The sequence below is a fragment of the Mus musculus genome, chromosome 6 (assembly GCF_000001635.26).
Source record: "Mus musculus strain C57BL/6J chromosome 6, GRCm38.p6 C57BL/6J".
Taxonomy (NCBI): Eukaryota; Metazoa; Chordata; class Mammalia; order Rodentia; family Muridae; genus Mus; species Mus musculus.
Genome location: NC_000072.6, coordinates 15267597 through 15285838, shown reverse-complemented (window position 1 = coordinate 15285838; position 18242 = coordinate 15267597). Strand labels below are relative to the sequence as shown.

The following is an 18242-nucleotide window of genomic DNA, read 5'->3' as shown; positions in this document are numbered from 1 at the left end:
AACTAATATTTTTTGAAAAGTTTTTGAGAGCTGCTATTTAAAAATTTTTTTGACAACTGAGTTCCATCAATGGTAGTAATGAAAAATTTTGATATATGAAACTAAGGCATTGTCTGACATTGTTAGACACTGTTTTAGAATACAAGATAATGTTTTTTCCATTGTCTGAAAACATGGTTAGATCAATATTCTCCTATAATAATTAAGATTCTCAGCTGATAAAAAGTACAATTTTGATTGGAATCAATGATCTGGCTTTTGAGTGAGTTTCTAGTATCCATGACAACAGTTGCTTTGACAAGATGTGCATATGGCTTTACACTGCCAGCTGGTGTGAACAATGTTTGAACTACTGCATTGAGATGCTGAGCAAACAGAAAAAGTTGCCACGTCTTAACCCTCAGGGAAGGCAGTCATCCCCTGATCAATTATGAAAAGACAGAGAAAGGGCTGCTACAGTCTGGCTCCAAGCAAGTTTTCTGAGAGGCAGCCAGACACAGAGGCCAAGGTAAACAAGCAGAATGTATCAGCACCCGCTCCCAACAACACACATTTGTCTTCCCATCTCAGGATCTAGCACCTCTGTCAAGCGCTGCTTTGGCATTGTGAAGCACATTTGCCCATGGTGAGGATTTTTTCCTTTTGTGCATGTGTGTTAAAAAAAAACAACAAACTTATGAGATAATTACAAGTCAAACTAAGTATTGCTAAGAATGCACATGCCAGTGAATTTAGGCAATTTATGATGTGGTTCAATGTGAGGATATAACAAAAATAAATTCCATGACTATTTTATTATCATAAAACTCAATGGAAAACTCCACTCGATATTTTAAATACTTTACATTCCCCCTTTCAATTGTGATCTATAAAATTAACCATGAGTGTAAACTTTAAAATTGATATGATGTAGCTTGAACTGTGCCTATGCAAATCTTAAGAAACAAAAAAAAATAAGAGCAATTACTTTCCTCATATTTTCCCCTTTGAGATCTCTCTCTTATAAATATGTGTGTGTGTGTGTGTGTGTGTGTGATGTGTGTGAGTGTGTGTGTATGTGTATATGTATGCATTTTTGTTTGATATGCTGTTATACTTGAACAATTCTAATAAACGCTGTTTAGAATCTTGGAACAATAATGATGTGTACTAAAAGGAATTTTAGAAAAAGGAAAATATGAAGCACTCATTTTGACAAATGGGCAAACAATGAGGTCTAGAGTTGTCATTTGCTTTAAGACCACACACTATTTATGAACGCTTCATTCAAGGTCACCCTCCTTCTGGAGCAGTATGCATTCCAGTGTCCCATAGTATCTCTATTCTGTCAAAAAATCAATCTTTAATGAACAATGAGCAAAATTGTGGAAAAAGAAAACACCAGATATCATAATAAATCATTTTCACTTGCAAAGATGGCAACTCCATATTTTTCAGGATTTAGAAGAAAGATGTCATGATCCTTTTATACTTGAATCTTCGAGTTATCACAGAAAGAAGGCATACTTATTCAGGAATAATGTTCTAGTTCTTATGAATGCCACTGAAACCTGATAGATCTTCAAACCTTTATAATATCCTGGTCACCTGTTCAGTCATTTCTAACACAATTTCAAAGTTCTAAAGCCAGATAAAATTTTCGACTAAATCAACACTTGGTGTCTCATTTTGGTGACAAATAACAAAAGAATCATTTTCCCAGTCACAGAATTAGAGTCTCAAGATTGGAGGAGAGTTCAGACAGTCACTCATCTGGTTTACAACCTCATAGGGCTTGCTCACTTTGTCCATGTTTCTGGTTTTCCTTAATGGTGTTCTTTCATCTCAAAACCCAAAATTAACCAGTATAACATGTGATCACCAGTGGCTACAGAAAAATTCTAGAAAGCTCTGTATTAGAACCTTTGCTCATGAAAGTAGAACTAGATAGATGCATACACCTTCTGCCCCGCTAAGGGAGTAATAAAGGCAGCTCACAGGGCAGCCAGTTAAAATGCGCCTTTTTAGGTATTTATATTCTATATCCATTTAGATACTTAGACGGTCATCATCCAATACAAGTGGTTATGAAAAGTAAGAATCACTTGCCGAGTCCAGCATTCTATGTGAAGTAGTATCAATTGCTGTGATAAACATAAAACATGGGAGAACAAAACCAACTGAACAAACTAACCCCCATCTCCCAAACCAAAAAATAAAACAAAGCAAACAAACCAACCAAAAAATCCCCAACAAACAAAAACCAAAAAATCCCAAGCATTCAAGCGTGACTCAGCCACATACCCAAGTAGAAATCCCCGGCAGTTTATATTCTAGCTGCACACATCATATGACATTTTTATTTCCAATATCTTAGGACTGTATTTCAATAAACAATTGCTCCGAGACACTCACCCTTGTGGTTTAGTATTGTCACTGTTCAAAAGATGAAAGGTTATGAAGTAAAACACTTTCATCAATATAAGGTACTGTGTCCAATTACACAAACTATTAATTTGAAAATGGCTTGCTGGTCTTATATTGATGAGTAGAAAAGGTAAATGCCAGTTATCCTCATGAAGTTTAAGATCCAGCTAGCTTCATATGCTTTTCTCTTCTAGAATTAATTTAGAACAGAAACCCAAGGGCTGTTTACAACGTTTCTTTAATAAAGAACGAGCCTTTTTTTGAATGAGTAAGAGTTTGAGAAGGCAGCCAGATCGGGTTTGAGTTCCAAAAACACATTGGATTTGAATTAAGGGTGTGCCTTCCATAACAGTTATCTAATATTAGTAAGGCTAGAGAGACTTAAGATAGGATATGCTCAAAATGGAATAATAGTACATATTTTCAGAAAATAATAAAAATATTTGTGAGAAGATTCAAGTTACGCCTTTGGTAGTAGCAAAGGTGTGAGAAAGCACATTTTCTAGAACCGAGTGCATTTTGTTCTCTAAAATATTTGTAGAAAATATCAACTCCAACTATTATTGCACAATTTTAAGTAAGCTAAATTTTTGAAAGAGGAGCAAAGTTCAGGCATGTCACTTGTCTCACATGGCATTAACCTCATGGTGTGATGAGTCTCAAAAAACATAATTCTGCTGAATAGGTCACTGTGAATATGAACTTAAGATGGAAAGCCTTGGGAACCACTAGACAAATCTGTCAAGGTTTTGTATGTGATTTTTTTTTTGAACTCTGAAAACATTCAACAGAAATAAAATCACTTGAGCATAGTTTGGAGATAACCAGAAAACCAAAATATTGAGTATTCTAAGGTTTATAAGTAACATATTTTTCTAGGTAAATATATATGTATATTTAAGGGGAAACAGACATCATTCATATTCCTCCCCATAAAAATAGGAATGCTTAACCTATCAGCCTGTTGCATTTGAAACATTAAAATGAAAAATGACATCTACGCCCATTAATATCTTCAATGTATAAACAGCACAGCGTGACACATTCTTGAGAGCTGAAGGCTACAAAATCTCTCTGAAACATAAATAACAAAGCACTCAGAAGCATATTTGATGTTGATATTCATCTCTGAGAAAAACACTGCTGCCTAGGCTGCTTATGAAAATAGAAACAGTCCAAATGGATCTCCTGTAATTGGTTTCAGATAGCGGGGTCACAAGAAATACGATACAAGAACTGATTTCTTGGAGCTGGGGAAAGAGGAATGTTTACACAGGCACTCCCCCGTATACTGACACAGGGGGTGTAGACTTTGCAGATACACAGTACCCCAAAAGGGTTCTCACTCATCGAACTCCCATCTTTTAATTTTTGAAACATTTTGCATTTAACATATTATTCTGAATACAGAACATGAAGTCTCCAAACAGAATTTCATTTTCTAGTTATTCTCCCAAGTGCAGTTGATTAAAAGTATATTTAGATTATTTATCAAAGAGTATAAATCTCTATTCTGTTTTGCTTGTCTTCCTGTTATGTTCGTACTAAAGAGAATATACTGATAAATGTGATCTGAAGTCTCATAGTGCTATTTAATAGAAGGAGATTAATCATCTAATTGTCATAACCTATTTTCAAACAGCAATCTATCAGAGTGAAATTATGCATCTGTCGCTATTGACCCCTCATTTGATCATGCGTGATACATAATTAGGCTAAGTTTGTTGGGAAAAAAGATAATTATTAAAAATATTTTTGAAATAATTATTTTCTACAGTACATTTGTATAAAGTTAGAGCATAAATGTGTGAATATATTGGATTTATCTTGTGCGTCACAATGAGGCCAAATTGGAAGGCTAAAATCACTTATATTTTAGACAAAGTAGGAATGAGTAATGACTTGTCAAGCTTCCTGTTTACCAATCAGATGCCAGGCTTAGAAGACCCACTGGGGAGACAAATCAAGGCATTGACTCTGCCTTGGGTCAACAAGTCATCTTCAGAAATAACAGTGAAGTCCTCATGAGTCACATCCAAACTCAGTATTCAGTGTAGTATAGTACACATTTACAATCTTCACACATTTATGAAATAGGAACTAATGGTTAAGGTGGGTTTGGTTCTTTCCAATCTGAAATCATGTACCCATTTAATGGGATGGACTCTTCTGTGTGCTGGCATTCACTAGTCTGCCAGCAATAGTACCAAGTGGCAGGCTATGCCATCTCTTTCCTCCACTCCTGTGTTGTCAATGGTAATGAATCATTTATGGACCCTTCAATGGAACACTCATATTAAGCACAATAGTCCTAACTATGAATCCCTCACACATAAAGGGATGCTGCAAACTTTAAAATTCTCAAATGTGAAATGTAATAATTAATTAGCACCAATTTTACTAATTAGTCACAATTTTACCACATACTTTTTTGCATAGTACACACCTGAGAAATGAGTGTTGTATTTTGCGGGGATTTTGGTTATTATTTTTTCAGTGACAAGATATTTTAGTGCTTTGTTTTCAAGAATGCTTTGAACTGACTTGTTTTGTTTTCAATATACTTTAGTGTCTTTTTTCATTATGAGGGTAATATTACCTTTTAAAATTAAAGTAAAATAATTGTGTGGGAATTTTGTGTGCAGGCATGTCCGTGTACCACATCCATGCCTGGTCCTGCATAGGTCAGTAGAGTGTGACAGATCTCCTGAGGTTGGAGTTACAGATGGATATGAGACACCTTATGGGTTCTGGGAGTCAAACCAAGCAGCTCTTAACCACGGTGCCATCTCTCCAATCCCAGGATCTTTTGTTGTTGTTGTTTGTATGTTAATTGAAGAATAATTGCCTCATATTATATATTACCTGAAATTTATGCTACTAGGTTATAGAATTATCTCAATGTAAGCTATTGTTTGAATATTCTTTTTCGGGATTTTTCTTGTCAACGTAAAAGAATAATTCCAGATGCAGTTTATAAAAAATATTAGAAGCATAAAAGACATGATTTTATTTAACACTAAAGTTCCTATATGTGTCATCAGCCACAAGACTAAGCCCGGAAGACTTGCAGAGACAGACGTCATGTGACACTGTGTCTGCCTTCAAAGACATTATTGTTTTGAAAAAGAATATCTAGTTGAATGTTGAAAGGTCACAAATAAAGTTAGTTAAAAATAAGAGTCACAAGAGATACTGCGAAAGTAATACTAGCATGATTTGGCTACGAGGAGAAGGACTAGAAGTTAACAATGACTACAAACTGCAATGTTTGTGGTCGACTAGGAGAACATAAACTAGATAGGAAAAGACTGAAGAAAGAAGTAGACTGAGGGAAGGAGGTGGTGAAGTTTACTTTCTCTACAAAAACATAGGTTCATCATGACCAGAGACAACTGATTGGCATTAGGAGAAAGATAGTTAAGATCACTGATAATGGAAATGAGGACAGAGGGAGTTCCAGGCCCCAAAGTCAAGGGACATGTTGAATGGAGATGAAAAAGAGAGGTAGTGAACTGTGAGGAAGCTGTAGTACACCAATGGGAAAAATAGAGAGCCTTCTAGGAGACTAACACATCTACAGGTAATAGATTTTTGATAAAGGTGCTTCAAACATCCAAACAGTAACAATGACTTGATTAAAAACTGAACAAGCAATATAGATGCATGTTTTTCTTTTAAATAAGGCATATAGTTGGAAAGCAAGCATATAAAAATGGTAAATTCCACTCATCATCTGAAAAACCAAAGCAAGTCACCATGAGGTCTCACATCCAACATAAAAAGTAGTCTCAAAAGACAAAAGAGAACAATTGTTGGCCAAGAGATTGAGAAGAACCTCAGTGTACTCTTGACAGAACATAAGTTAGTAAATCATTATGGAGAAACAGTCTGAAGGCCAATTAAAATTTAAAAATTTAAATCTAACATATGATCCATTAATTCCTCGACTAGATTTCATACGGAAATGAATTTAGTTTGATGAAGACACCTCTCAAGCAGGATATTTATTGTAACAGTATTCATATTAGCCATAGAATGAAAACAATAGAAATCTCCATCGATGAATGAAGAAACAAAGAAAATAGTGTTCACATAAAATAAAAAACCTACTAAATCATAAAAAGAGGTGGTTAACTGTGTTAATTGACATAAACCAACTTATGGACTATCTATGAAGTAAAATAACACTCGTCCATAAAGAGAATATAATACTGAAACATGATATAACATGGATCAACTTTGAACACAATAGGATAAAAAAAAATAAGTCAAGAGTTTGAATATCACATACTAGATACTCTTTCACAGGATGTGCTTGGAACAGGGGATCTCTGGAGTGACAGTGTGCTTAACTGAAGCTATTGGTAAGAAGACAAGGGAGAGCATAGGCTTCTTAAAGGTTTAAAGGATTTTTAAAGGCTTGTTACTTTTTAAAAAGTAACAAAAATATTTGGGGATTAGATTTGTGATGTTGCACACTCTTAAAAGAATCTAGGAAGAAAAAACCAAATTGAACATTTATGTATAAATTATATCTCATAAGAAAAATCATTCATGAGGGTAATTTGGGGTACCATTTATAGTTTCTATAATTTAGAAAGGTTACATATTAATGGCAGGACTTGATATGATAAACTGCATGTGAGTTATAAATATCAATTTCCATAGTGAAGCCAGATTATCAGAATTACCAGGTTGTAAATAGAGACATATACATAGGCATGGCTATAAACAACCATTCAGATACATCCCATGAAGATGGTTTTAAAGAACAATGACAGCTGGAGATACTCTTTTTGCTTTTCAAGTCTAAGAAATCTGACAATGGGATTCAGTGGTAAAGAGGAGCAGGCACTTGAATAGGTAAGAGATTCATAAACATCTCCAGAGAGGGAGGGATGGTAGTGAGGCATGAGGAATAGCAACTGACAGATGAGGTAGGAAAGAAGAAATGTATCGTCCTTTGAGGCAGAGTGAAGTCAGGGACCCCCAACATACACTCATGAAGAGGTTAAGTGCTTCATACAAGATTGTATCAGTCAAGACAACACAAACTTGCAATTATCAATTGTGAATGAGAGAGAGCACCATTCTGTATGAGAGAAATGGATGGGGATTTTTCTATCAATTCTTCTGGATATAAAATAAATAGGTTAAGAGGAGTAATCTTGAAAATGTCATTAGATTACAAAATGTGCTTCTACATACATCAATGGCATGTAGGTAAACTGACATACTCTTCAGAAATACTGCTTCTAGAACTATCTAATGATTTGTCCCGACTTCCATTACTTATATCTCCTGTTGTCTTCACTCAAATAGCCTTTGAAATTGAACCTAACAAGGGACTTAACACCTGAAAGAGTGAGTCAGTTATAATGTATACTATACTGTTGAACATTCTGAGGACTCATTATTTTTGGTATTTAAAATCAAGAAAATTTTAAAAGAGAGAGAGATTCACCTCTGATTTAAGTATAACTAGCAGAGTTCACTATACCAAAAATTCTCTTTACAACTAGGGAATAACCACTATGCAAAAGTATATTGACTCAATTTCAGAAGACATATTTTATTTATTCTCAGTTGATAAGCATGGACAATATAATCACACTGGAACTCAAGTTGATCATTTATTAAATGTGACCGAAAATAATTGACTTCGCTATAGATGATTAGTGAAATCAAACAGGATAATACATATTAAAGTATCTTAAAGTTTGAAGTATAAATTAGTATTATTCCCAATGAAGAAATTTGAAATAATAAGATTTCTCTAGAGGTTTTCGTTTCTTCCCAAATGCAGAATACCAGACATTTTAAAATAAAATGGATTTTATTTCATAGTGTCTTTGCCACGTAGGTATATACATTTTAATTAATGGTCCAAATTCACTGTAATTTTTCAAAGTTTACCTCAGTATTTATTAAATATTTTGTTACCTGGATATTCTATAGGTGAGTTGGATAGAAAAAAATACTTTAATCCAATAATGTCTTGTGACATTTAAAAAGCTTGCATTTTAATCTCCTTTGGGAGTATGTGGGCTGGGGTGTTTTCTGTTATAAATACATTTGTAGGTTACACTTGATCCTGCTTAAGCTTTGGGTCATCATATCTCCATAAACATACAAGTACATACAAAATAATGCCTGTTCCCAAGGTTTGTTGAATATTGGAGAAAGTCGAATAGGCCAAATATAGTTAAAACAATACAAATATATACTGCATATAATTAAAGGGTAGTAAAATGAGAGGGGCTAGTAAAATTATAAAATAAATGAGAATTGATAATGACTTTTAATATACACCACTTCCAATTCTTCATTTTTATACACACTTTATCCTTTCATTCTCAAAATATACTCTTTTGTTATATATGCATAAGCCAGGGTTATTAGGGAGTGTGCCCACACTACTTCCTGTAGCTCTTTGACTCTACTTAAAGATGATGTCTTTGAAGGGCTAAGCCAATTCATTCAAGCTATTAGCTAGAGAAAAGTCACTAACAAATATGGAAAGATGTTAATAAACATTGATCAGAACCAAATAAAATACTACTTCCTACTAAGGAACATTGGGTGCTATGAGCTATGTTTGATGGAGCTGAAAGTAAGTTCCCAGGTAAAATAGAGGATACCTTGTAAAATAGGAATTGGCTAGTATTGTCATCAATGGGAGGAGAGGCCCTTGGTCCTGTGAAGGTTCTATGCCCCAGCATAGGGGAGTGCCAGGGCCAGGAAGCAGGAGTGAGTGGGTTGGTGAGCAGGGGGGTGGGATGGGGGTGGGGGGATGGGTTGGGGGGGTTTTCAGGGGAAACCAGGAAAGGGGATAACATTTGAAATGTAAATAAAGAAAATATCTAATAAGATTAAAGAAAAACAAATGTGATCTTAAGAGTAGTATTTCTGATATGTCACTAGGATATTCTATACCATTTTTATTAAATTTAAAGGTAGGTCCCCATTAATAGTATTTAAAATATCTCATTAATGGGACATTTTTGTCTTCATGAGGTAAAGTCATCTTATTCAACAAGTAACGATAGATAGATAGATAGATAGATAGATAGATAGATAGATAGATAGATAGATAGATAGATAGATAAAGTGACTTCAGGTCTTGGGATGCTTTTCTTTAACAATGACTAGGGTTTGAATGGATGGTCAAGGCTCATGGTTCACAATGAAGAAAAATATGTCCCTGCACATGACAAAGGCAGAGCAAGGAGAGCAAAGGAACACTTTCTTCCAGAGTTCATTCAGCACCTAGCTTCTTGTAGTTGTAGGCAGAGATGATAAAAATGTAAGACTCTGCTCTTCCATTCACCCTCAGTCATGAAAATGCTTAGTAGCCAGTTATCTGAAGACAAAGTTCAGGACCCTGATTGAAACCTGCAGGAGGCAGAGCTCTATTAGATCTAAGGAAAGAGCCTTGAGGCAGAACACCTCAGCACAAGCACTCAATGGCCTGGAGACTAATCCCAGGGGGCTAAAGAGAGGGGAGGGGTAAAACCATCTGTGAAAGACAAGGTAAGCCTAAATTCCCCAAGAAAAGGCTCCTAAAGCTAGAATCAGTGTTCTTAGAAAGGACAGTTGCCAAAGGGGCCTCAAGAATTCCAAATCTACGCCCAATGCCATGCCTAGTGTCTGTATGTCTCATTGCTATTAGGAGGGGCTCCAAATAACCCCTTTCTCATTCAGACTGTTTCTCAAGAAGAGAGACGAGCACTTCTCACAGCAATGGACAGAATGGACCATGAAGTTCATTGAATAATTTTTATCGAAGAATTGAAGTTAACTTAAACATTTTCTAAATAAATGAATGAGCTGAATTTATATTAAGATCATCAAATTTTGTGTTTTAGATTATTTACAATATAAATTATGAAACACACACACACACACACTCACACACATTCATCTTAACACTAAAACTAATTCCTAAAGAAGTTCTTGAGGACGGGACCCAGATGTTTGCATTTTTTTTCCAGCGACTACATTTAAGTTACATTATCATTAGCCTGTATTAATATTACAAAACAAGTGATCTTTTGAACAAAATAAGGTACAAGATGATGGTGATAATATTCAGGTCCTCAGCATATCAACAACTACATTGATATAACTTATATGGAGTTTTCTAGTATTTTTTTTTATAAAGTATTTGTCATATAATCTGAATTTCTAAGCATTTAATGCTAGAAAAAAAAAGGTAAAAGATAATTCGGGTTGCAAATCATTTGTTTTACTTAATTCTTTGGCATGTATTTGTGTAAATAAGTTGTAAACAAATTGTAAAAAAAAATCCCTGTAAAATGATGCCCATTCAGTTGATATATGCATTTATGAGTGAATTGATAGTAAAGTCCAGTAGGGCTCTATGTGACATGTCTTGATAGTTCCTAGAGGTGGTCATTCATCTCTTTACTCTGCTTTCACACTCCAGCTTGATTTAAATTTCTTAAAGAGATTCAACACTGGAGGTGCGATGCATATATGATCCAGAACCCATGCACATATAATCCAAGCCAGGGCACCCAGAGTTAGCACGACCAGGTTTCTAGACAAAAGTAAGCCAACTGAATTGCCATATTTCGCTATAGAATATTTCCAGTTATCCTTAACACCGAGCAAGTGTCCACATTTTCAGGACGGTACAACATTGATTGATATTCAATAACAGATGCATACGTAACATAAAAGCCTATTGCCTTTGACACTTCTAGCAAGTTCCGGATGTATGTCATGAAATTTGTGCATTAGTGAAGAATATAGTGCCCCCAAAACTCAACAACTACGAAAGTATTTCACACAGCTGATCCTCTATAGATCTCTAAAACTTGGGCTATAATAGCACTAACATCAGCATATTGAAGACTTATTTCCTTACTTAAGACGTCGTAAATGTGTTTTACCCATGAGTTCTTTACAATAATATTCCTTAACTATGTCCTTTACTTTCGAAACTCAAAATACAAAACAATCATTATTTGTTGTTACTTTCTTCATTAAAGCATTTGATTTTTTTAGTCTGTTTAAGGAGTGGGAAAGCCATTCTCTGATCTGTCTTTAAATCATGAGTCAAGACAAACAATCTACATGGATAAATAATTTTGTTGGTGAGTTTAAGAATTCATTTAAAGGCATTTGAGAGTTACTTCAGCAATTACGAATGCACCCTGCTTTTTTAGAGGGTCCGAATTAGATTTCTGTCGCCACATCTGGTGACTAAACCACATGTAACTCCAACTCCAGGGGTATCCATTAACTCTTGGTCTTGACTAGTATCTGAACAGACAGACAGACAGACAGGCAGGCAGACAGACAGGCAGACAGATAGACACTTTACAAATAAAAGGCACATCTTCAAAATAACTTATTTACATAAAATATAACTACCAATCAAGCTCATTTGGGTCCTTTTACCAGAAAAAAAATACTCAGATTAAAAATCTTTGAACATTTACTGATTTACATATAGTTAAAGAAGAATTATTTGTAAAAGGGCATCATATTTAGGTAATGTTTATTCATCTCCAAGTTTACTAAAGCACCCTAGTATCTTCAATTCTTTGAAAGTTCATTTTCATTTAGTTTCATCTTACTCTGTTACATTTTTCAGACATTCCCAATATTGGAACTTTAGAACAATGTTGCCTAACTTCCTATAATCTGGCTTTTTCTTGCAAAGCTTAATTGCTGAGCCATATCGGTCTCAGGTTTTATGTTTTCATGGACGCTGTCATTATGATACACTTTCAGAATGCTTACATCTACATGCAGTTCCACAGAGCACATGAGACGGCTCATTCAGTGTGTGCTGCACTTTCAGGTCTCACTGTGCTTTTGTCTTTTCTAAACTTAGATGACTATTTCTTCTTACCCTTCTTAGAAACTGAGGCATTAAAACATACATTCAGTTCCTATGCATCTTCCTGTCTCTTGCATGTAGAGAGGTAAAGGGCTTGTATAACAGATGATTCCCTAGTTCACATAGTTGACAGTTATTCTACTCTGCTATGAAAAATGAAATAAAAAGTATAAATGACACATACAATGAGCCCAATTGCAGCATAATGATTGACACGTAAATAACTACCTTATGGTGTTGCTTTTCAGTCTATGGTCTTCCTGTTATATTATAGACTATTAATATACTGAACTGAAGCATGATTGGCCTACTGTAACTTTTATTTAAACATACATTTATTTTTTAAAATATTGTATTATATATTTGTATATGCATATGCATATGCATATGTATATGTGTGTATATGTATATGATGTATATGTATATATAGTGTATATTTGTGTGTAGGGGAGGAAAAGGGAGTTGCTGGGTATCATATTATACTTGTTGAGCTCAGAGGACAGCATATGAAAGCTAGTTCATTTCATCTACCATGTGGATCCTAGGGTTGCAACTTGAGATTATCAGGCGTTGTAGCAAGTACCTTTACTGGCCGAATCATCTCCTGGTCGGGACCCCTTCTTTGTGTGTAAAGTTAATTACAATAAAACAAAAGCATAGCGCACTCCTTTAATCCCAGCACTTGGGAGGTAGAGGCAGGTGGATTTCTGAGTTCGAGGCCAGCCTGGTCTACAGAGTGAGTTGCAGGACAGTCAGGGCTACACAGAGAAACCCTGTCTTGAAAAAAAACCAAAATAAATAAATAAATAAATAAATAAATAAATAAATAAATAAATAAATAAAGTAAGAGAGAGAGAGAGAGAGAGAGAGAGAGAGAGAGAGAGAGAGAGAGCGCTCCTTAATGGCAAGAGTGGACATTGGCAAACAGTGGACATTTTGGGCAAGTTCCATGTCACCATGCTTTAAATGTTAAATAAAATGGAGGTAAGTCTATGGAAAAGCCCAAAGGCACAAACGGACCTGGCTGTGTCATCCCGCAACAGAGACCATATTAAAACTTCTTTCAAAAACTGACTTCAACTAAGCAAAATGTAAAGCATCCACCCAAGGGAAGGGTTAGTTAAAGTAAACAGTTTAACTATGCATTTTTAGGCAAATACTTTCCGAGTCCAATATTTTTCTTTCTGAAATGGAATCATTTTGACTCCCTATCAGAGAAGAACCATGACAGAATGCTTCTGAAAATAGATAGTTGAAACTGGTAATTAAAACTTTATTACGTAGGGTTTCTTGGTGAAGATGCTTCAGACTCTTGGGGAAATCCCAAGGCCTTTGTGCAAAATGCCCTTTTCTCCCAATGTCTCAAAAGATATTAAGCCTTTCATAGAAAGGGGGGGGGGTTCTTGTCCCTGTGCAGACTCTTTGTGATGGCAGAATGACCTATTTAAGAGCAGTATACTTTTTCATGGAGGGTATATTTTGGCCCTGTCTTGCAGTTATCTTCATTTACATGAGTAGCATCTTAGATTACGATTCACCAGAACTGAACAATGAGACACTTGCTCCTCTCATCTCTATGATGAAGTTAAGCCATGACACTGGATTCTGACTCCCGCTATTGTGAAGTCCCTTGACATTTCTACTGCTCTCAATTGTCTGTTGTTATAGAAGAGTGCTTACTGCCAGAGTCCTCTGGCAGAAACTCAATGCCTGAGTCCAGTACTAAGTCATTCCAAACTCTGCAACAGCTGGGACACTGGTCTACATGAATGAAACACTTTGAAATTAGAGGACATATCCAAAGTATGCACTAAAGACTTGCCTATGAGTCCACAGTCATAAAATAACTATTAAACATAAAGAGAAGTGTACTGTCAACATCTCATCCAGCCAACAACAAATTAGATCCTCACAATTTGTGTTTCTATGGTGGTTATCTCCTTGGACATTTATTAGGAACTCGTTTGGTCTCAGTTATATCTGGTCCTACGTGACTTGCAAACAGAACAAGTAATGCCAGAAGGTATAAACAATACCTCCAACATATCAATCCACAGGATAGCCACCATTCTGGGAAATAAAAAGTTACTATAAAAATGTTAGAAGTGACTCTGGCAAAGCAAAGCTAACCAGCAGAGTACAAGGAAGTAGAAGTGTTGCTGGTGAGGAAAACAGGGACAAAGAACAGCAGGGTGTTTTAAATCCTTTCACTTCTGTGGCAACTTCCTCAAAAATGCTATCACGAAACTAACAAACTCCTTAACTTATAACTTTAAAGGTTTAAAACCTAACAGACCATGGGGTCAAAAGGTTATTTTGCGCTTTATGTCAATCTTAGAAAACCCCATTTTGTTAATACATCAGTGTCTCTACATACTACTGTTAAATGCTGTTTTGACTAAGTTACTAAATTCTCATTCAGAAAAGCATTTAGGAAGAAAAATAATCATAGGTAAAAGAAAATAATTTACTGTTATCACATAAATCTCACTGAATCAGATATCTAAAATATTATGCAAAATGTTAACTCTGCTTAAAAAATGCATTATATTTGATTATGTTTGCAATTGCAAGCATGCTAATATGAGATGATAGAGGAAAATATATAAAATGACAAATGAAAGAGATTCTTTTAATGAATTACCTGAAAGAGGTTCAAGATTATACTGAAATGATGGAAGTTTTCTGCAACTGCAAAGTAATAAAATATTTTGGGAAAAAGTTAAGGATATAAGATTCTTATGAAGAATTATAAAGCATTTAAGAAGGAAACTGAAGGCAAATGCTTAATAGCCTATGTTAATATAGAACAGTCTAGGAGGTTAAACAATAACAACAAAAACTCCATTATATGAGATTCTAAAATTTAGGGTCTTTTAGTTGAAATTCACCCATAGGGAATACTCTTCAGCTTTTAAAAACAAGAACACAGTGAGTTTTGCAGGCAAATGGATGGAACTAGAAAATAACCTGAGTGAGGTAACCCAGACCTGGAAGACATGCATGGTATATGCTAACCCATTAGTGGATATTAGCCAAAAATTATAGAATACCCTTGATATAACTCATGGACCCTAAGAAGTTAAAGTAGAAGGAAGGCCCAAGAGAGACTGCTTCACTCCCACTTAGAAGGGGGAACAAAATAATCATGGGAGACAGAGGTGGGGAGGAACCTTGTGGGAGAAGAGATGATATAGGGGAAAAATGGAGCAGGAGCAGGTGTGCGGGGGAAGAGGGGAGAGGCCAAGAGGCCCAGGAGAATAAATGGAGCTGCCAAGGAGCAGTGGGGTATGTAGAGGGAACCTCTGAAAAGTCTCAGAGACACGGGATGTGAGAGACCCTCAGGACTCAATGTAGGTGACCTTAGCTGAAATGCCTAAACAGTAGTGATATGGAACCTGAAGAGACCACCTCCAGTAGTCAGACAGGACCTACAGTGGAGGGAGGGGGACATCAATCCACCTACAAAACTTTTGGCCCCAAATTGCTCATGTCTAAAAGAAGTCCAGGGACAAATATGGAGCAGACTTAAGAGATGGCTGACCCAACTTGGTATCTGTCCCATGACAGGGCACCAATCCCTGACACTATTACTGATGGTATGTTGTGCTTGTAGATGGGAGCCTAGCATGGCTGTCCTTTCAGAGACTCTGCCAGCAGCTGACTGAGAACGATGCAGATACTGACAGCCAAACATTGAAAGGAGGTCAGGGACCCATATGGCAGAGCTAGGACAATAATTGAAGGAACTAAAGGTGATGGAAACCCCATAGGAAGACTAATAGCATCAACTAACCTGGACCCCTAGTAGCTCCCAGAGACTAAGCCACCAACCGTAGAACAAGCACGGGCTGCTTTGAGGGCCCTGGCACAGTGTAAGCAGAGGGAGCACGTGTCTGGCCTCAGTGGGAGAGGATGTACTTAATTCTATACAAACATGATGCTCCAGGGCTGTAGCATACCTGGGGGAAGGGGTGCCTTTCCAGAGGTAAAATTTAGGGGATCAAATGGAAGAACTCTGTGAGGTAAGACCTGGAGGAGGACAACATTTGGGATCTAAATAATTAAAGCAATTAATTGAAAAAAATTAAAAAGAACTAGTTCATTTTTGCATTTATCATGAGGAAAATAAGAGGAAGGGGTATAAGAGGGTTTCCATTCAGTCCTATGCTGTATTATACTGCAGTTAGACAGAAGGATAGATTCTTTGGTTTAGTGAAGCAAGAAGTGAATATAACAAGTGTTTTTCTATCCAAAAGCATTGTTTTGGAAACTAGAAATCATGATTAAGTTTTACTTTTGATTACTAAGGGAAGACATCAACCCTAGCAATTCTCCATCTGAAAAGTCATCAGAACAGCAAAGCCAGCTATCCCATAGAAAGGCTGATTCTTGGGTTCCACTCCCAGAGATACCAATTTAGTTACGGATGAGGTGGGGTCTAAGAGGGTCTACATTTTGAAGGTTCTCAGAGAGATTCTGTTCTCAGATGTGTATGAGGACTGTTATTCTATTAGGTAAAATTTTCATACTGTCATTAATTGCTTTAGTAATTTAGTTAAAAAGGTGCCACTACCACAGTGGTTTGGATATTATTATTAATTATATCATAATTAATTGGCTAATTGTGAGAAGTCTTCTGCTGTCCACTCATTAGCTCCATGCCCATGATACTTCTCTTATCACTAATACTATAGTAGTGGATTTAAACATCTGAAAGGAAAAAGTTGAAGGAAGAGAAGCTCATAAAATCCTCCAATACATAAAAGAAGGCCCAGAGAGTCTAAAGAACTTCTAAGCCAAGGGTTTTGACTTATGTCAATAAAACATCAAGAATCCGAGGTTTTTCTAGCCTTCTCTTCACCATTACACTCAGTTTAATAGTATAAACACAAAAATAAAGTCATGACTTAAAAAAAAATCAGATTATCCATGTTACTCTCCATCATTCTTGTCAAAGATGACATCTTACTTTGACATAATATCCTTTGTCCACTCCACAATCTCTAGAGAATCATAAAACACTGGGCAGAGCTGCATGCGACCTGCTTCCGGGTTTATGCTAGGAGCCCTGCTTCTCAGCATCCATGAGAGGTCTTACACAGAATGTTTATCTCTGACCTGGTTGATCTCCTGGCAGTCTCAGTGACCTGGGCTCAGGCATAGCCCTGCCCAGATATTCTAACTGCATCATTGGAGTTACATTTCTGTCATGAGCATGTGACTGGAAGTTAGCATGAGATCATTGCAACATTGTTTCTATGGGAACACAAATGCCTTTTTCTGAACAATCAGCTTAGAAATGGTTGCATGCAGCAAAGCCTAAGTGTAAAGTGGGGACAGTCTGTGAGAGAATGTAGGTTAATGAAGGGATTGAAAAACACATTTCTCTCATATCAAGCACTGGTCTTCTCTGCTCAATTTGTGAAGCTCTCAGTTCACCATCTGGGGATGCCTGTGAAGAGGCACCGTTACATGAGTTTACCATGGACGAGATAATAAGCAATTATGTGAAAAATACTCACATCATACAAAAAATCATAGTCATAATGAAAAATCATGTATTGGTAAGTATAGAACTTAATAATAAATGTTCGTCATCTGACTGAATTTCTAAATTAATTTTCTATCAATTTAACATTTATCTCGAGTTGTTGTTTATGAAGTATTTTTAACAGGAAGCAAAACTTAATTTTTGCTTTCGTAAAAATTACTTACAGAGCTAAGTAAAATATTATGAACTGTATAAAAAATAAATAATTGTTCATGATCAAGTATTAATTAAATATAACCTTAAATTCATAGAATGAGCTATAAAGAGAAATAAAATATAATGAAAATCTGGCTGAAAACAGCTCAATGTGACATATTTCTTTAAAATGACTAACGAATTATGAATTTGGTGTAATATTATTAAGAAGAAATTTTTATTTTTTAGTGAAACTGTGTAGCCATCAAC

General features: G+C 35.8%; 1 protein-coding gene across 4 annotated transcripts in view; it reads right to left on the bottom strand.

Annotated features, from left to right (window-relative positions):
• Foxp2 (forkhead box P2) overlaps positions 1-18242 on the bottom strand; it is a 540629-nt gene that overhangs the window by 156139 nt on the left and 366248 nt on the right. The window lies entirely within an intron of this gene.